The 21779-nt window shown below is 36.5% G+C and overlaps 1 non-coding gene across 1 annotated transcript; it reads right to left on the bottom strand.

Annotated features, from left to right (window-relative positions):
- Window positions 1-7095: 7095 nt before the first annotated feature.
- Trnar-ucg (transfer RNA arginine (anticodon UCG)) lies at window positions 7096-7168 on the bottom strand. The gene has a single exon. It is a non-coding gene; the product is annotated as a tRNA-Arg (tRNA).
- Between the last annotated feature and the right edge of the window lie 14611 nt (window positions 7169-21779).

Here is a 21779-nt window from a genome sequence, read left to right as displayed (position 1 = left end):
TCAACGACTACCCTTTACCCGTTCATTTCGTGGCTCAGTGTAGGTATTATGTGATGTGAAAAGTGAAAAACGCAATATTATGCTAATGTAACTTTGATTTACGCAGGCGTATAATTAAATTTACGTTTTATTCCATAATTCACAAAACATAAAACAACGTGCAATACGTGCATACTGAAGACAAAACATGTTGTTTAAAACAACGAACTGATTGAATTAATATTATCCATACACCACTTAACAGGTCCTTATTACCATTCATAACCGGACCGCGGATGCCATTTTTCACCGCCACCGAAAAGGGTGTAAGTAAAAAACCCATGATTTCTCAGAGGGCTGTATTTTGGCGCACGAGTAGGTACCTGATACCAGACGTGACGGGAATGACGTGTCAGTCATGACTACTTTGTTTCAAAGGGTATTATTTTTGCGCTCCAAGTGAGGGATTGCACGTGTGGAAGTGAAGGTCAGAATTCAGATGGTTTTGGGATTTTTTTTTATAATTTACTCGCATAGTAAAGTAAGTAACTTACATATTTTAAACAATAAAATATACACATCAAATAAGAAATTAAACTTTTACTGTAATTATATTGAAAATTCGGTCTTACCGATTAATTTTAACAGTGTCAGTTTTGGGTAAGAACTATTTTATTTGCTACTAGCGGTCGCCCGCGACTTCGTACGCGTGGATCCCGTTTTACCCCTTCATCTAAGTATCTTACGCGGTTTAGAGTTTTTCATACAAATGTTTTTTCCCGCTAACTCCCGTTCCCGTAGGAATTTTGCAATATCCTGTTGTAACTAAGCTTTAAGTTTACTAAGGTACCTGCATGCCAAATTTCAAGCGTCTAACTTAAGCGGTTTAGATTGTTCATATAAAAGGATTTTCCCGCTAATTCCCGTTCCCGTGGGAATTCCTAAGTATACTATAACCTGCCCAGGAGTATGAAGAATAATTGTACCAAGTTTCGTCAAAATCCGTCAAGTAGTTTTTGTTTCTATAAGGAACATACAGACAGACAGACAGACAGACAGACAGACAAAATTTTTACTGATTGCATTTTTGGCATCAGTATCGATCACTAATCACCCCCTGATAGTTATTTTGAAAATATATTTCATAATGTACAGAATTGACCTCTCTACAGATTTATTATAATTTGCTATGATTTATGTTAATATGCTAATGTTTTGATATTCATTCATCAATTTTCTACCTAGGTGTCTGAAAGCATATCAAAAACTGAAAAACGAGCTAAGAATATAATGACTCGCATCTCTAGTCCCTTCAGCGGAATCCTGTGTTTTTTCGGTTCGATGAGTCCAGCCAGATCTCTTGTTGATCCGCGCCCCGCACGTGCCCGCGTTTTGTAATATTCGCACTTACGCGGCTCTACGGCGCGGCCGGGATATTTTTATATCCTTGTTTGGAGGTTCGTTAAGGATGTCGAGGTGGCAGGATCCAATCTCACGGTCGTGATGTGGCCGTGAATCGTAATAGGGTCGGTTTTTATGTTTGTATGTTTACAATGATGGTAAGCATTTTCTTTTGAGGGTGAAATCGGCGGTTTGCGGGATCGGTTTGTTAGATTTTAGTTTTTAGGGCTCGTGAAAGATCATATTTATTTTATGACGCCGCTTCAGTGTTGTTACAATTTTTCGAGGAATGGCGATGGAGTAGAAATCATCTTTAACGTTGTAACTCTTTACTTTTTATCTGTTTGCACTGTTTCGATAGAGGTCTAACTTGTATCCTACTACCGGTATTTATTTATGATCGCAGTTACATTGTTACAATCTATCCTAGTAGTCTATTTGCAAATACCCAACCCATATTGTGTTTTACGCCCGTATTCACAAACATTAGGTACTATGAAGTCTCACAGTGCTCGTGGACGCACAGGGTCACACGAACCAATCACAGAGCTATATTCAACGCTGTGCGTTCAATTTTCTGCTTCACTTAAGCAAGTATCTTTTGTGAATACGGCCTTAGTTATTTAACAAAAAACACAATTTTTTCAGCGACATAGGCCACTTTTGAACTTGCCTGCCAATAAATTCAAACATCCCAGTCCAAAGTATAATGAAGCGACCAAATCCAGAATACCATCTACTATTTTATACTACCTATCAGAGTGGTTCGTTTGATGGAAAACCACCGTTTCTCCTGCCAAGTGATATCGCGTCCTCCACAAACGACCGAGGGTTAATAATCGAGTGGCATTTGTCACACTTCAACTCGCATTGTTTCAAACTGAACGTTCAGGAAAATTCTACGGTATTCTAGACGTTTCTAGAACGGAGATAAAGCTGTGATTGGAGATTTACAAGACATGAATCAAAAAGCTTTGGTTTATTTATATGTATTGTGAATCATAATAAAAATACTTATGTTATGTTTATTTGGTTGCTCTGAAATATAAATGGACGAAAATTTTCAGACCCAATACTAGCCCAGACTCAATATTTCTTTCATCATGTATCTTAGACAATCTTGGTGTCAGCATTTTAGGCTGCTAACAACGGTTGATTGAAGTGACTGTTCGACGCGTATTTTTTTGTTTGGACAGTTATGTATTTTTATTTATACTAGACAAGGCAGGTATTTGACCGCAATCGCACCTGGTGTTAAGTGAGATGCAGTCTAGGATGCAGTTTCAAGACTAGAAAACTCTCTAGTAGAGATCATAGCAAACACATCAATGAAAAAAGTGGGAGATCCGTGTGTTTTAGCGCACATTAGAGGGGTCCATATCCAGCAGTGAGTTGTGCAATGGGCTGAAAATAAGTGCCATGATACCAATTATTTTTTTTAATTTACGTAGGTTTTACAAGCAGGTTTCTCCTACAATACAACTTAAAATACACATTATTCACTCCCCCTTTAGATACCTTCGCATAAAAACCTACTTATTTTATTTGGAAAACCTTCAGATCATACGCTCATCTATTATATTTATATTGAATCAATATTAATATCGTTCGTATCAAAATCTGATAGAAATCAACGTCAAATCAAACCCATATTCAATTCCATGCCAATATTATGCCGTTACCAAAAAACTAAATTCAATTTTACGAAAAACTTTTTCCTTTTTTGGGCAAAACTGCTCACTATTATTAAGAAATCACTCTGCAAAAAAGGGTCGGCCCATAAGCGATATAGAGACGGCACTAAAGGCGTATTTACACAGGGAGGTATTATTTACACGATAAAGTTGACGCTTAAAGAAATTTCCAGACATTTGTAAACAAACTGCCAGGATCCTGCGGGTCGGGAATTCGGGATATACACTATACAGTCGACCTAAGACCGTCGGGGGATATTTGAAGTCTTACGAAAGATGGGATTTTCCGATTTTCATTTTTTGGAAGATTGGCCACGAGCCCAAATCGATGACTGGCTATTGATTTCATATTTCTATTTCGATACAAATATCCAATCACATTTTTTATGCACCTCTTTTGCGAAGTGACTGAGTTTCTTGCGCTGCTTCTTCTCAGCACTGGCCCATTTATTGTCCCGAAGCACTGGTGGGGTTAAAGTAATACTGAGACGTGTATAAAAGTTTTTTAAAAGACTTGCAAAATAAATTAATTTGAATTTGAATGAACACTAGAAGCTAGCTAGAAGTGGCTGGATGAAAAAGTGGCAGTTAGTGCCTTGTACCGCTTTAAATTCAGCAGTGAAATGATCATGATGACTATGAATGATAGGATAATGCTTGGTTATATTGGAATTACGTTGATTTAAACCTATAACCAAATACGAATAGTAGGAAAACTAAATTTTACTAAATATTTGTTAATTTCCAAGAAAATTAATTTTTAGTATAGCTATCTAATTGACAACTAATCGGATTTTTAGTTATTAAAAATAAAGTGTACCTAATTTGAAAATTATAAATAACTTGAAAAAATCGAACTGCCTAAGGCGGGAATTGAACCCACGACCTTCATTTTTTCAAGTTATTTATAATTTTCAAATTAGTTTGAGATGCGACTCTTAACGCTAAAAATTTAATAAAAGTGTACCTACTTTTAGAAGCTGTGGATTTATTGGTTAACAGTCAACCACCAAATTGGGCACTTGTGGATACTCGAGTCCTCTTCAGCGACATATTTGCGTAGAAAACAAGACAAGTTCCATGGGTATTTGGTTAAACAACACCCAAATTGCGCAGGTGTGCCAAAACTTGTGGCTTACGAACAAAACCGAATATTCGATAATCCCCTGGATTATACCATTAATTTAAGTGTTGACAGGGGGTTACTATTTTCTGACAGAGATACCGATACTAATTAATAATTGCAATAATAAAAACGTAAATTATCACAGTTAAAAAATGAATAAAGATTGATACCATCAGGATGGCGCTAGATGCATGCCGCTTGCAACCGGGCGATGCTGTGGAAATCATTAGGGGAGGCCTATGTTCAGCAGTGGACGTCCTCAGGCTGAAATGATGATGATGAAAGGATTTTTCTTATACACTCATGAAGTTAGGACTTCATTTGAGACGTCATGAACATCTGAATAGATCAGCTGGGCTTTACAGGCCACGTATTTGTATTTTTTACTTTCTATTATGAATAAGCAGAGTCTAACATTCAATGTTCTACGTAAATTGCGAAAAACGAGAATCAAAATGGTCTTCTAGAATCCAGAGAACTCAACTACTAACGCATGGAGACGTTTATATGAAGATTACTTAATAAGTAGTTTGAATAAGACTGTCCATCATAGCGATAATGTTACAAATTATCTACCAAGAAATTATAATCATGGCCGTCCCTGTAATATTAACAAAGACGCTTCCATGATGTTTTGACGGGGCTAATCTGTACGTCTCATGAACAAACATGCCCAGGAGCGACCGGCGTTGTCACGATATACCTGCTTATTAAGTATACACTAGGTGAAGGTGTTTCCTACCTGCAGTTCTTATGGTGGATGTACACGGCAAACTGTCCAAATTGAAGCGCTAGCCCGCAGTGACGTATGGGTGACGCACGCGAGAAGAAAAGAAAAAGTAACCGAGATGGTGTTCACACAATAAATTACGTCTTGGCCAATTTCCCGCCATTAAAAAAGAAGCGCTCTACCAGTACCGACTAGTATTTATTTTTATTTTTTTTTTTATTTTTTTTTTTTTATGTGATAGGAGGCAAACGAGCAAACGGATCACCTGATGGTAAGTGATTACCGTCGCCCATAGACACCCGCAGACCCAGGGGCGTTACAGGTGCGTTGCCGGCCTTTAAGGTAAAGATACGCTCTATGTGGCTCTACAGCCTACGTACACTACACTCTCTACTCTAGCGCGTAGGTCCTAATGTAGCTGGACAGAGCATTAGTGCTTTTTAGGGTTCCGTAGCTTTTTTTGTTATACAGCCAAACTATTTTTTCTGCATAACCCGAAAGTAAACTGGATGAGAATGCCTTATGGCATTAAGTTCGCCTTATCTTAAAATGTTGGCATTAACGTATAAATAAATAAATAAATAGTGCCTAGTAGTACTACTTGGCACACAAAATATAAAGTACAAAACATAACCCTCCTTCTGGCGCAGTCGGGTAAAAAGTTAATAACAATTAACAAAATTAGATAATAATCTTGCTCACTCTATAAATATCTCAATATTTCAAAAGATGAAAGGCAAAGCAAAACAACTTTACTAAATCTATATCTATCTATACAGGATGTTAGGTAAATGGGTATATGAGCCGACACTAGCCCATGTTAACATGGTCATATAAATGGTATGGTGAAGTTAGAAATTTGATATCATCATTTTAATTTTTTTAATTTTCATACAAAATTAATTTTATAAAATCAGATTTTTATGAAAATTAAAATAATTAAAATGAAGATATCAATTTTCTGACTTCACTTTACTATTTAGTAGCCCTTGTTAACATGGGCTAGTGTCGGCTCATATACCCCTTTACCTAACACCCTGTATAAATAAAAATGAATTGATGTTCGTTAGTCTGATTAAAACTCGAGAACGGCTGGGCCAATTGAGCTGATTTTGGTGTTAAAATGTTTGTCGTAGTCCAGGGTAGGTATAAACGGTGAGCAAATAAGGAAAGATTTGCTTATTTATTGCCTTTAAAGCGGAACAGAGTTCGCCGGGTCAGCTAGTTTGAAAAAAATTTGCTAATTATTCATTGAAGATTTTCACTCTACAGGTTTAATTTCATATTACTTATTTAGACAAAATGTACGCAACTAATGTTTCTTCATATTTTAATACTTAATACAAACATGTAACTTGAATGAAGTTTCATCATTTCGTAGGAAAAAGTAAATAGGGAAGCAAAAATTCCGAACGAAGGTTTTTTGGGGCGTGAGAAGTATACTTGTATAATAATAATATACACCTGACTTATCGCTCATACTCGAGTATCCTCGCGTCAGTGCGTAGCACTTGATCGAAATACCGTTTCAATATTTTTTCAGGTGGGGAATCTAGAAATCTGTCGGTTATTTTACTGAATGTAAGGAAAACTAATACCTACTCATTGGGCAAGTAAGTGCCTTTTTACTAGTAATCAAAAATGCAAATTTTCCCGTCTTTTTCCACTCTCTTCTTCGAACATACAAAAGAAAACTGAGTTCTCAAAAAATACAATCCAATTATGCCATTAATATTTATAAGTTTAGCATTCTTGATACCAAAATAGATTTTATTGACAAAAGCGCCATCTATCGAGAGAATTGAAAACTAAAACAAATGTATGACACGGGCATTAAGCATGCTTATCATGAGCAGAACCTTAGCACATTAATGTTGATACGCGCTACTAGATGGCGTACTTTAGCTAAAAATAAAGACCTAATAAATATTTATTTTTAAGAGGATAGTGTTTATTTATTTTAAAATAATTATGCTTTATCACTGGATATCACTGGATCATCAACAAATAAACAGTCGTGTTATGACATCTCTGATAACGTATTATTATTCTTTCTTAATAAACGTGTTTGACAATAATATTTTCTTAATAAATAAGAAAATAGTCAATGAAAAAGTAAATGGCCAAGGAAGATTTCATAAAAGTAAAAATCAAAAATGATGATGCGACCGTGACAGGACTCGAACCTGCAATCTTCGGATCCGAAGTCCGACGCCTTATCCATTAGGCCACACGGTCCTTGCGTTGCTGGGTCAAAATTACGCAACATTTTCCTATTTATATCGATCGGTTATTTACACGTACACTTCACTACTGTAAACAGTACACACACACACACACGACAACTTTAAAGATAACATTTTGACCGCGTTGTTTTGGCGTTTCTGTTGTTGTTGTAGGTATGTAAATGTTCCCTAGTTTAGCAGTACATAATAATTAATATTCTGTGGTTTAGTCATGATATGATCACGCAAACGATGTGAACGCGGCAATTTTATTTAATTTAGAATATTGTATTGAAGTCAAGTTAATATTATTGTAATTTCAAGTTAATAAGAAATGGGAGCAGAAGTAAAGAATTACAATTAAGTATAATTAAATTAAATTATTAAAAAATAGATATATTTTTAACCCTGTTAAAAAGACATAAAATTAATAAAATAATGGCGTAAACTGCGAAACCCATCGTATTAGAATAATAGAATAGTTTATAACAAAATAACCTGTATTAAGTTTTTTAGTGTTTCATTTTTTTAGTAGTAGAGATAGGAGATAGTAGAATATTAGGGCTGCATTAGTGAGTTGACTCTTGAAATCTTCTTCAATATTTAACTACATCTCCAAATCCACCTACATCTTCAAATCTCTCCGTATCTATGTATCTATCTGAAATAATATTGTATGCTGAAAGGAATTACTGCAATAAAATATATTTATTGCGCCATCTATCAATAAACGATAAAACTAATACGTCGTACTCCATCACGTCAAACTTTCACTATCTGCTGAAAGCTGATACTGATGGTTTTGAGACTAACGCACAGATGGCGTTAGTAGTTTTTCCAAAACTTTGTTAGATGACGCTAGTTGTATTGCTATTCAACTCATGAAGAACTGCAGTTTTGATTTTGTTAGATGGAAAAAAATTTTTTTTTCATCGGATTACGAAAAAATTGGAAAATTCGATAAAAATAATATATATTAATTGAAAAGTAAGAAACGATGAAAATTATTACAAATCTTATTATGGACTTAGAAAATAAATATTTTTGGTAATAAATAAGCTTTTAAACAGCACATGTTAACACGCCCGACTTATAACGTGTGTGTATGAGTGTTGAAATGAAGAAAAAAAAATAGAATTTTATTTAACCTCCTCCTTTCTGTTGAAGTCGGTTAAAAATAAAAGCATATTCTTATAGCACAGTATTAGGTATCTTACCCTTCTCCAGTAGACAATGTACCTACTGTACTAAGTAGTTACAAAACTTGCGTAGTTTGGTATATTTTTTTTATTTATTTATAAGCAAAAACTGGGCTCCTTTTTAAGGGAGTTTGAACTTGATCTAATGGTCTCTTTAGCCATACAAATCATACAATATCCAAATTAAGCCGTGCATGGGTCTATTAGGCCGAAGAAATGTCACAAGCGCCTCAAGACCCTCCAGAATGGCGAAATTGGCGAGTGGCGAGTGAGGACAGCACAGGTCAGGATGATCAGCCAGTTCATAAAGAGTCCTTGAGGTGATAAAAAAGTAGTCCGAAAGGCGGTGATTCGAATTTTACTCATAATATTCGATTCATTCTATCCCTAAAACGTGAAACCAATTATCGCTGGCCCGAATGCAACGTTATCTCGAATTACTCTAGCTCAAATGCACACAATCCAAAATTACCTACTTTAAACCTGAAATACGACATTTCTATTTAATTTGTGTGTGAACGTATCTCTAAAGGTAGGTATAAAGTTGAAATGAATAGTAAGACTGCATGATAAAAATTCCTCTAACGGTTTAAAAAATTCAGAGAACACTAGCGGTAAGTTCTAGGTTCTACCCACAGTTCTACCATAGAACATAACACTTGCTAAGTGGTTGCTATTTTGGTTTCAACAAAATTGCTATCCAGCGAGGAAATGCAGCCAGCATCCTCGCCTCTTTCATTTTTCCACTTTTATTTTTGAGTAAAAAGTTTTTTTTTTTAATAGAGTTAAGTTTGCGTTAGTTTTAGAAATTTCTGTTTATTGTAAATAAAGAAATTGGATATTCTTTGCCCTGAATCCATACAAAATCTTTTTTTATTGAACTGTGCAATAATATTCATGAACCATATTATTAACAATTTTTTTTTGACAGGAGCTGCAGCACTGCCCGGCAGGAAATGGAATGGCCGTTCTCCCTGCCCTGTGGCGGAGGGCCGGAGCCCGAAGTGTTTCGTCGCCAAATTGCCTCTCCACGCGAGGACTAATGATCGCGAGGAGTGCCTGAGCTTCTACTTTGGTTAGATTCTGGCAATCGAGCTGGGGAGAGCCATAATAATATCCATAACTGGCAAATTTGAGAAAATTGTAGTGCTGTTATTGTAGGTGCTTTGTTTGGGTGGTTTTGTTGGGACTGCATATTTTCATAGACATTTTTGTATTTTTTTTAAATTTGATTTTTTTTACAATATTTAATAACAATTATAACATATTGTTTTAAACTTTCATGATCACTAATATAATTATTATTACTGACGGGATTGCTACCATGTACCTATCTTAATTTTGATTGAGTTTCCGATATTTCGGCACTGTTGCTAACTGCGAAGTAACTGAGAAAACTTGCGGGTGAGATTTAGTTACATGGTAGCAATCCCGTCAGTAATAATAATTAACAATTTTAAAACGTTAAAATTCATAATTATTTTGTCATTTGATTGTTTACTAAGTACTAAACGAGAGACAGATATTAGTGGAAAAGAGCAATCAGATCAGTAGGACGCACCAGCTTGTAATAGAATATTACCTATCGCTCTATTGAAAAAACAAATCCAATAATTTAAAGAGAAAAAAATAAATGAAATTGACGATAAAAAATCCCCAAATTAGAAGGTATTTTATAACGAACCTTGTCTGCTCTAGTTTTTGTACGCAATCAAAGCCTATGAAATAAAGTCACAAACTCACAAACGTGTTTGCATCTTCATTAATTATTATGTCCTTTATAAAGTAACTCTGACGATCGCCTTGTATTATGACAAAGATATTTAGTTTCCATATCAACTTCATTATTAACTTGAACTCTACAGTTACAGATATAGAGCCCTTTATGCATCTTATAAAAGTGTAATCTACTGCACTATTTAAAGAACTGTCAATTTAATGCCTATCACAACAGCTTGAGGAGCATCTGTTCCAATTTCATACGTGATACCAAAATTCGATTGTATTGTGTTTGCGTTAGAGGCGTCAATCGAGTGCGTTTAAAATTAAGTGGGTAGATCGAAGATATGTGTGTTTCGTTCTTTTTTCAAACGGCGGGTGGCCAAGACGGATAGTTGCGGTTGCTCCAATCAGAGGGCCGCGTTTGAGATGAAACAAAGCCGCCTTTGTTGGGGGCGGGGCTTCGATTGTTCGGTACAATGGGAAGACGGCCGGGGCATTGTTGGGGCATTGTTCGCGAACACATGCCATTGTGGGTGGAAGGAGGGGCGGGGTGCTCTGAAAATCGTTGTTTTTACCTAAACATCGCGGACGGGATTGGCATACGCGGTCTTGGCCAATGGTGGGTGCGCGCTGAAAGATTGATGCAGTTGAAATGTGTAGGGCAAAATTAAATGATAGTGAAAAAAATACAGTTAATTTATTTCCGTCAGTCATGTCACGAGTGAGTCTAGTAGTTAGTTTTAATCCCATTTAGGGCTAATGTAGAGCACATTTAATTTGATTTTGAGTCAAAAAAAAGTTCAATTTAGACTTGTCTCTATTTCTAAATAATCTCTGCATCTTACGCAACGGATCACACCCAGATATATTTCTAAAGATACTTCTTTTAAATAGTTTATTTAGTACATAGGTCTTTTCTAGGGCTCTTTCAAGTCCCAAATATAGCTTGCCCTACCACTACTTTGGGACAACATTAGGGGATGTGCTGAGAAGAAGTGGCGGAAGAAACTCAGTCACCTTTTGACACTACAAGCCTACTCTAGCAGATATACATAGTAGGTACCATGTGACAACACCCTAAAACCATTTCGAATTCACAGATAACTATCAATAAAATGTATACCAGTTATAAATCCCAAACACTAATCTATCAAACATTTACTATCGGCCCACTTATGGCACACACCTTTACAACTAATTGTAAATCTGCCCGCGTTAAAAACGAACGAAATGTAATCGTTTCTATAAAATTGGCAGAGAACAGCCTAGCGCACGCGGGCCAGACAATGGTATCGATCGAGACGGCACATTTGGGGCACGGGCCACCACACGGCAGGCTGTCCTGGGACAAAACCAGTCTCTAGTACTTACTAGGGCACTTGCCCGGAAAGCTGTAGTCCGCGCGGAATGGCGCCGTATTGCGTGGATGGAACATTCACAACACACTCTGACTAGAGTGTACCAACTGAGAAGAAGAAGAAGGAAGTAGATACCTAGTTGATGAATAAAAATAAAATAAAGTTTATTTTGGAAGAACATCTCATCAAAACATTTTCATGTGATATGTTGCCAAGACGAGACCATATTAATGGTGAAAGCGCACCGTGAAAAAGTTATCACATTTCATGTAGAGTCAAGCTTCTCTAAAAACACGCCCAACTCTACAAGACGTAACTTCACAAACTCTACACCTTAGTCAAAATATGTGATTTGGCTATTTCGCTACCGTCATGGGCGTAAAGTGAAAATTTTATTTACTGTACTTATTACTTTTCTGTTTAAAATGGTTATTATAGAGTTAAAAGCTTATCTGTAAATAACATATTATGATAACTTTTTGATGGTGCAATAGATAAGTACAATTTCAGCGGCCCGGGTCAAGTCTCTGGAAGTCTGCGGTACTTAAAAATGATTGGGAGTTTGGTATGAAATTCCAGACAGCGTATAAAAATATAATTTTAATGAAGCAGAGCATTTTTAAGATGATTTAGTTGATGTTTAGGGCTTGTTCTAAGTCCGCCTGGCTAGCAACCACCATCTTACCTAAGTCTGTCGCCATAACAACAATGTTAACAGCATTGTTGTGTTCCTGCAGTTAGAGGTAAGATAGCCAGTTCCTCCGTGGTTGAAGATTCCGGGTGAAGCTCGCTTCCACCTTCAGCCTGATCATCACTTACCAGCAAGTGATATACAGGCCAAGAGCTTCCTCGTTGTGAATTAAAAAAAAAGATGTCCCGCCAAAACTCCTATCCACCACGGTCACCCTACAAAAGCCAACAAGGGAAGAATAGGTATTATAGCAAAGGAGGCATTGTGGGCGCGGTTGCTAAGGTTTTCAGCCTAGCCCAGGGTTGGGGTTTGCGCCTATTACCGACAATGGAGGTAGCTAGGTAGGCTGAAATATGAATAATAAAATTGGGATGAAAGATGGAGGGAATATTCTAAGGGAGGCTGTTGATCTTATTGTGGAACGCCTCCGATGGTTTTGGTTTGAGAGTAGAACTGTCTTGATCCAGATATCCTAGGCACAGAAAGGAGTCTTCCAGTGACTTGGCCCACTTTTAGCTTGGTCCACGGGCCAAGACGCTGGTTTGAATTTTTAAATACTTTTTCTTCCAGTGACTGGGCCCACCTTCAATGTTTTATTTATAAATTAAACACCAAATCAACAAAAATCTACTCTAGAATCTTAGAGGTGGGCCCAGCCACTGGAAGAAAAACTATTTAAAACTTCAAACCAGTCACTTGGTCCGTGGACCAAGCTAAAAGTGGGCCAAGTCACTGGACGGCTCGAATAAAGAATAAAGACTGTCCTAAGTACAATTTCCAAATAGATAGAGCACTTTTGCACAGTGAAACGCCAGCTGACTTATCAAAATGCAGGCGGCGAAAGACAGATGAAGGAGTGAGCGTAGTATGGACCTTACAGTCCAGATAATGGACGTAAACCATATCAATTCAAACAGAGAAACAAACAAATAATACCTAATAATAATTAAAATAGAGAAAAAAAATAAGTTAATCACATCGCTTCGTTCGTAACCATGCCGATTGTAGAGTCAGGGGTTGAATTCCCGCCTGAAGACAGAAAATTATTTCAAGAAAAACATCTAGGCACTAATTTTATAAAGAGGAAAGATTTGATTGTTTGCATTGAATGGGTAAAAAAAGTACCTAAAAGTAAAAGTAAAAAGTATTTTATTTGCCAACAAAAAGTTTACAGTCTGTTTATCTAGCGGCTGCTGCACTAAGCTGTGCTTATGTCGCGGCAGCCATAAGTAACACAGTTTAACAATTTTGATAAAATATAGTGAGGAGGACATACGGTACAAGTACAGGTCCTGGTTTTTATGATGAACATAAGCGGTACGAAGTTCGCCGAGTCAGCTGGTATTATATGATGCAAACATTTTAATAACTACAATAAATCTAACAAAATAGTTTTGTCTCCACAATATTTGTCACCAACCTGTGCAGATCAATAGTCACAGGTGCGGTTGCCTATTCAACAGTCTAGGGTTCGAACCCCCGCTCGGTTATGCGTGAAGCGAGTTAAATTCGACTTAGGGTAATAATATCGATTTGATTTTGAGGTTTTATGAATTTGTGACATTCTTATTGCATAATATTTTTTGGTAGATTACTTCTAATTAGTTACGCAATTTTACTGTATTAAGTAAATGTACTTACTCGTAGTGTATGTTTTGAACGGTAAGATTAAGTAGAGCTACAGCAGTTGTCCACATCTTTTCAAATTGATGATAGACGAATTAGCGACATTAAACAATAATGTAGATGAGCTCAGCTGAAATAAGAAAAACCTTCTTAGATTTACGTCCAGTAGTGAATTGATAAATGGCTAAAATGATAATGAATCGCAGATTACATTTTGGTTTACTTGTGACTTTGTTCAATGAGATCTAAATTTGTTCAACCGCCTACCTTACACAGTACCTACTGCCTACCAAAAGAAAACAATCAAAGAGTTCTGAAACTACTATCTAGTGATGTAGAGATTAATAATTTTCTTAAGTAACAACGATAAACAACACCACCTAAACAGCAATCCGCGCGCAAATCCGAAAAGTGGGACAATTCAATTAATTAAAAATCAAATCCCGCAAGGAGTCGCTTTTAATTATTGGACCATTGATCGGGCCTGGTACTGACGGTTCCGCACTACAATAAAACTTCGTAGCGCTGAATAATTGGAGCTATATTCATTATAATTGGCTCCATTCTCCGGCTTGGGACCAATCAAAGTTTTCGAACGACAATGCCGCGACGCAGCGCCTAATTGCCAATCGGGCGATTCAGAAAATGCGCGGTTCGAAGAAACTCTTGTTTATACCGGTTCAAACTGGCTCCAGCCGGTTAGAGTATTCATGACGGTTACGCCTCGATATAACAAAAGTAATGAATTTTACAATGATTTTCGATTTTGAAACGGAGAGATTTTCATTGATAATGGGCACGGTTGGCGTAATTATACGATGAAGATTTTAAAAAAATTAGGAGTAATATTTCGTAATAAAGAACATTTTAATTAAAACGCTAAAATTCACTATAAAAACACCCAATAATCACTAAACCTTGCGAACAGAAAATAAATCAAACAGTGACATGTAATCCATATTAATTAATCCCAAAAACAGCCTTATAAAATACTCATAAAATGTTCAGTCAGAAAAAATATAATGTCGGCTGATCCTAAAGAGCTTCATTGACAACAAAACGCAACTAACAACCCACCGTTTGCCTAATCATTGGCTGCAACTTTATAACGTAACACCTGCCCATTTATTATCGCAACACAATTTATAAATGGTAAAAGAAAAAACCTCTGAAAGAAGAGGAAGTGATAAAAAAACTTTTTCGGTAACCCTAACATAACACTATAAAACACCTCAGAGGCCATCTTGACTTTATTTTTTTAAATTTCATTGACCGAAAAGGTGATGTTCCGAATTTGAATTTGCGTTCGATTTTGAACTTTAAATTTTTGGATGTGGACCGTTTTGACAAAGCAGGTCGTAATTGTGTCTGGCAGGTTATAAGTATAAAACTAATCGTTCGGACGAAGGAGGTTGGATAAAAAACGCCATTGACAATGAATGGTGGTAAGGAATTCTCGGCTCCCATGGCTTTTTTGGTGTTTTACGCACCCGTAACTAAATGTCCTTGTGAAAGAATCTGTTTGTGGTGACTCGGCTAAAACGCTGCAGTGAGTGGGAGTCATTATAATTTGATAGACGGCAGGATTAAGTTTTGAAAGAGAATTACGACTTCTTATTGTATTGTATCTTCGGTATTGTGAAAGTGTTTCAATACGCTCACTTAATTTGATACTTTAATATAGAGTCGCAGGGATTTTATGACTTTTGAGAGAGGTAAGTAAGTATTATGAGTAATATTTTTTATTAATGTTATTTGTGAACATAAATACTTATTATTTACATTACTTTTCATCTAAAAATAAAACCCTCAATCATAAATCAACGTACACGCAGAACTGTGTGAATAGATAAGATACGAGAAGAAGAGTGCAATAGAGAATCCCAATCTATAGTATGAATCTAAACTACAATGATTTATTATAGTAAATTTTTCTTATTGAAGGTTTCTCGTCATTATACTTAATTTAACATAACTTACAACTTTATTAAACATTACTAGTTTAACAACGTGCGTTAACACTTCCATTCACAATTAATAAATACCAAATCCACAGCAGGTAGGTAGGTACATAGACAAGAAACCACCGCAACCAACAATGGCGCAATGAAAATTTTAAATTTAATTAATGGCAAGTGGCGTCGTCCCGATTATATTATTACGGCCATTGTGAGGAGGAGGGCCCCTCCCTCCCTGTAGGGTGACAATGGGTCACTTTATTAGTTTCAATTTCAATTACCAAGTGGTTGCTGGAAATTCTGTTACATTTATTCTCTAAACTCAACTAAGCTTTTTTATCTGACTTAACATTTTCATTGTCTCTATCGATTGAAGAAAAGTAAAAGTAAATTTTAGACAACGTTCATGACTTCTTTTAGTAGCAAGCAAGCAATAGATATCGTCTTTATTTTTATTTTTATTTATTTTATTTATTTATTAAGGCATACACAACAGGAAAGATCAGAATGGAAAAGGTTGGAGGAGACCTTTGCCGATTGGCAAACAGATCTGCAGAAAATAAGCAGGAGAATAGATTAAAACTTCAACAAAATATAAATTGTTACTTTGTTACAATGATCATGTTTGTATTGTTAATTGATCTGAATAAAGGGCTATATTATTATTATTTCTTTATTCATTTTTCTTTCTTATTTTTATTTTTTTCTTTTTACAATGTAATTATCAAAAAATAAAAATACATTATAAAAACAAAAATCTTAAAAATAGTTAACCCGCTGGCAGCGGAGCAGGGCCCAAGCTACCGGTGGTCAGGGTCACAGGCTGAGGAACCTCCGGAAGTTGCGTGCCGTGCTGAGGATCACCGCCTTTTGAATCTGACCCTTGAGCCAACCATCTAGCGAGAGCTTCTTTAGATGTTGGTCGAAGCTCTTCGCTATTAGCCCGTTTGCCGAGACAACTTATTATTATTATTATTATTTTACACAACAGGTAACAATCAAGGGATACAACGGTAGTTACAAATAATTGCAATTATTACAGAATAATGCTTATAAATCTAGATTGCAACCTAAAAACGTGTACACACAGCATGCAATAACAATCACGTAAACATTGTGTTATAGAGGTAAAAGTAACACAAAAGTAAGCTGCGCCTATGAATTACCCATAAAGACAAGTAATGCACACGTCTGTTATTAAGTATAATTATTTTTTCTTTTTTAAACTTAAGTACACACTCAGTAGGCCGCAAAATAATTTAAAAGATGCAATTTCATGAATATGTTATCCTTTTTGTGTAAGAAATAAGCGCTTATCTGAAAGTCATCATGTGACACTCTATCTAGATGCAGTCTAGAAAGGTACCCAGAGTGAATACTTTGTCTTAAAGAAACCTTTAAATTTAACAATGTTAACAGCATTGTTGTGTTCCGGCAGTTAAGAGGTAAGATTTAACCAGTTCCTCCGTGGTTGAGGATTCCGGGTGAAGCTTGCTTCCACCTTCAGCTTGATCGTCACTTACCGTCAGGTGAGATACAGGCCAAGAGCTTCCTCGTTGTGGATAAAAAAAAATTACGTAAGGGTAAAATTTGTCCTACCTTTATCCTAAAGTGTTGTCACCCCAGCCAGAGTGCGAGACGACGCGTTAGGCGACGCTTTGTTAGGGAAATCCGCGTCTGCGTCGCTTGAGTCGCGCACCCGGTAACGTTATAGCAATAGTTCGGTATTTCTGAACAAGGCAAGGCTTCAAATAAAGAGATAAAGTTTAGTCTGATAATGAAACAACTGAAATCTCTATTTTTTTAACTACAGGTTACATAGAACCTCATACAGTCAAACATAAAACCTCCTGTCTTTGAAGTCGTTTAAAAAGTACGATTTTTCATTAAAAATCTCTAGGTATTTCATGACGCAGGCCTTCGGACGCAGGCCGGTACTAACCGGGCAATATATGGAAAGCATTGGGGGAGGCCTATGTTCAGCAATGGACGTCCTATGGCTGAGATGATGATGAGGTACTTCATTGTTTTGTCGCAAAACACTGTTATCTTTCAAGTATTCTTTTCAGGCAAACAATACTTCTTGTTTTCAATAGTTATGTTCTATTATATTTAATAAGATTTTATTTCCTATTTTACCCCCTTTCAAGATGACAAAAAAGAGTGTATTCTATCTAGTCTAGGTGCCTCCCATAAAATATCTTCACCACTTTAGTAGATGGTTTAGGTGAGAAAACGTGCATATAAAATTGAGCATTTACATATGATCAATAACCAGCAAAGTAACTACAGATAAGTATACGAATTTACATTTTACAATCCATTTTATAAAAAGGAAGAATCTCTAAACATAGAGTTTATTTTAAATGTGCTAAACATAACTTTTATTTTATTTGTAGTTAATAAGCTTATAACAATGACTATAACTAATTTCCATCAAGAAATAACTTCTACATCTGACGAAAATTACAAGGATCCACAATAATACCCGTAACAGTCTAGCTAACAGGTAATTGTGGAACAGGCGTAGCAACCGTCTCCAATTTCCACCAAATTTACTTGTTACTACCCCAAAAACTGTGCCATTCAGCTATTATCAGCGGGCTGTACAGATCGGCGACAATAGTGGCACAATGGCGCACAATAAAACAATGTTTCCATTACAGACGAGCGTTTTCAGACCGTCATCACAAATGCTTTACATCACAATTCAATATAATGCCGCGGAGATTTAGAGACGCTGGATGTGAATTTTTTGGGTAGAAAAAGATATAATTTAAAAGATGTATGGATGATAGCATCCAATATGAGGGCTACAGTATTTGCACTCACCAGGTATAGTAAGGTCATATCACTCGCAAATGATTTCAAATATCATTGAAAGGTATCAGTTACTCCGACTGTGAAATCGAAAATACATTCGCAATCTGAAAATATTTTGTAGTGAAACTAACATCCGTATTCACAAAGGAGCAAATTGAACGTGTTTTTGATTGGTTCGTGTGTGACCCTGTGCGTCCACGCGCACTGTGAGACCTCATACTTAGTAATGTTTGTGAATACGGGCGTAAGATATCATATCTTAGCTTCGCTACAAATTATTTTCATGAAATCATATGTACCTGTAGTTCAAATTAAAAGGAATGAAAGGGAAAGGAAAAACTTAGTAGTCTTTTGTTTCCAACATTTTCGGCTAACGCCATGTGTTTGACTATCGCAATTTTTTTTAGAAAAGAAAGAAAGATAGTCACATCAACGTAATAAACATAGCTGTCTCTTCCAGAAGCGCTACCAAACAATACACCACGATCATATATGAAACTCATATAATATTACAAAACTGACAATGCTCCCGTCGTGTGTGAACGTCAATGCTGTCTACCAAACATAGGCATTACTCACACACATTGCCACTGGAAATCGGGCTTTATTCCCGAGGCACAGAGGTGACGGCCACGGAAGTGGTGCTGTCGGAAACTCAATCTTATTGTTAGTGACATAAAATCGTTTTCAGCTATTGTGCCCTGTATAAGACTGTGACCGTTTTCAGGGTAGGAAAGCGTAAGGGCCGGTGTACACTAGAAGCTGTGGATAAAACTGTGAGATTTAAGTTCGACGAATCAAAAGATCTAGGAGCAATCATATTGACTTTCAAGATACGATACGATACGATACGATAGTGCCGACCCAGCCAGGACGAGGCCTGTACCGGTCAAACCGGTATACCACGGGGCACAATTTTAAGGAAAGAGGAATCATATTGACTTTCAAGACAGAAAAAAGCATTTCGAAGCTCATACGTGAGGTGCGTAATAGGCCGTATGAGTTAAGTTTACGATAGAATTAGCTTTCACAGAAGAAGAAGATGAGCCATTATTATTTCATGAATCAGTAAAACTATCGACACCTGACATATTTATGAGCTCTATATCTATAGAAATTTATGCTGGAACTTTCACCTAGCTGCGAGAAAATTGGGAAAACCAGGAAAGCCTTTACCTTCACCATTCGCATGGTAACTACGCGTTACTCATGACTGCCGTGACATAAACACAGCTTAGTGCAGCAGCCGCTAGAAGAACAGACTATTTGTAAACCTTTTGTTGGCAAATAAAATACTTTTTACTTTAATTTCTTTTTCGTAAAAGTTAGAACTCAAATGTTAAAAGGCAAAATCTTGTACAAGTTAATGTAAAATAAATATTTTTGAATAAAGACAACCATTTATTGTCCTGAAGCAGTGGTAGGGTTAATACTGGGATGTGTAAAAGTGCTTTCTAAAAGCCTAAAATGAGTTTTGAGTTTTTTTTTTACCGCGTCCAGTGTGCCTCAGCCCCATTATTCGTAGCAATAGTTATACAGACCGTCGCTTGAAAATTTAGCTGGGAATGGATAGACGGTATTGAATGTGTGTGACGTACTTTATTTACATACTCGCCTCTACGTGCAGGTAGTGTGTTTCTTTAGGAGCATAGAAATATAGTAAAAAGTATTTCTGAGGTGTTTTGTGTGTAGTGTGAAGCTGAACAATGTAAGTTTAAGTAGGTTAATAAGGGTAGTAAACTCATCTTGTACACTGCGAAATTCAAACCTACAACCGTAGCATTAAAAAACCCATGAATGTCTCATAAGCTTTTTTCCATAACCAGCGCTTTGAGAAAAACATTTGGCTGAAAGAAAACGGCGCCGCATCAAACAAATTATTTCTACTAACTTCTTATCTCATAACTAGCGACCGCCCGCGACTTCGTACGTGTGGATCCCGTTTTACCCGCTTAGGGGTGGAGTTTCGTAAAATCCTTTCTTAGCGGATGCCTGCGTCATAACATCTACCTGCATGCCAAATTTCAGCCCGATCCATCCAGCGGTTTGAGCTGTGCGTTGATAGATCACTATGTCAGTCAGTCAGTCAGTCACCTATGAGTTATTATTATGTATTTAGATAGAACCATTAATATGATTGGTTTCTTGCTTATTTGAAAGTGTGTGGTGTGCTTCTGTCAACCATCACTTCCAGACGCAGTTGAGGTATTATTTTTGAACGCACGTGACATTGGCGGAACAGTGTGCCCCCAGTGGCGAAAAAACACAAGAGTCTATCGCCATCAACAAATAAAGAATAAGCTTATTTTCGAAGACTCTATCAGAAACGCTACCTCAAAATGTAAATGACAATAACATCCTTTTCACTCACTGTCCTCTCCCTCGCAAGTTTATTAAAAATCAAATTTAAAACCTCACAATAGTCCATCACGTGAATTAGGAGTGCATATCTCGCCCGGACAGACAGACATTATTATGTATAGATGCGTATCGCGCGCGTGCGTCGGCTTGGTTACTATTTAATTATGGGCATCACGCCTACCGGGGTATACTGAATAACAATGTTTATTAGATTGTGTTTTAAAAAGACGAGTCGAGTGATGTCTACATTTCTCATAATTTTGTTGTCAAAATATACTGTAATATTAGACGCAATTATCTTGGTTTTTAGATATTCTGAGACATAATCGTCTCTAGATTTTGATATTCGTTAAATTAAAAACATTATTATTTTCCTTTGGACTAATGCCCGTTTTCACCATCAATTTCTAATTTTTAAGTGACCCCTGTGGTAACATATAACAGGAATTTTGTTTTCATAGGGGTCACTTAAAAATTAGGGATTGATGGTGAAAACGGGCATTAGCCTACTTTGGTTGAGTCGCTCTTCGTCTCGCACTCTACAAATTTTCAATAACAATCAATACTGTAAGAAGCCACAGTGTTTAACTTGATCTGCCGTAGTTGTACTTAAGCATATTTGCTAAAAACTGAGATCATCATCATCATTTCAGCCACAGATACTATGAAAGTAGCAGGTAGGCGCTGGTTGCAGGCCGCTACCAACGAGTTTTTACGGAAATCATTGTGGGAGGCTTATGTTCAGCAGTAGACGTCTTATAGCTTATGATGATGATAATGTAAGTACTAGGCATTTGCTGGCACCTTGTCCAAGGTTATTTATTAAACAAAATATCGGATTTGAATGGCTTTTTATTCGAGGCTTACATACAGCCTTGCACACCCA

This window comes from Ostrinia nubilalis, chromosome 3 (genome assembly GCF_963855985.1).
Source record: "Ostrinia nubilalis chromosome 3, ilOstNubi1.1, whole genome shotgun sequence".
NCBI classification, from domain to species: domain Eukaryota; kingdom Metazoa; phylum Arthropoda; class Insecta; order Lepidoptera; family Crambidae; genus Ostrinia; species Ostrinia nubilalis.
This window is presented reverse-complemented; position numbering and strand designations above follow the sequence as displayed.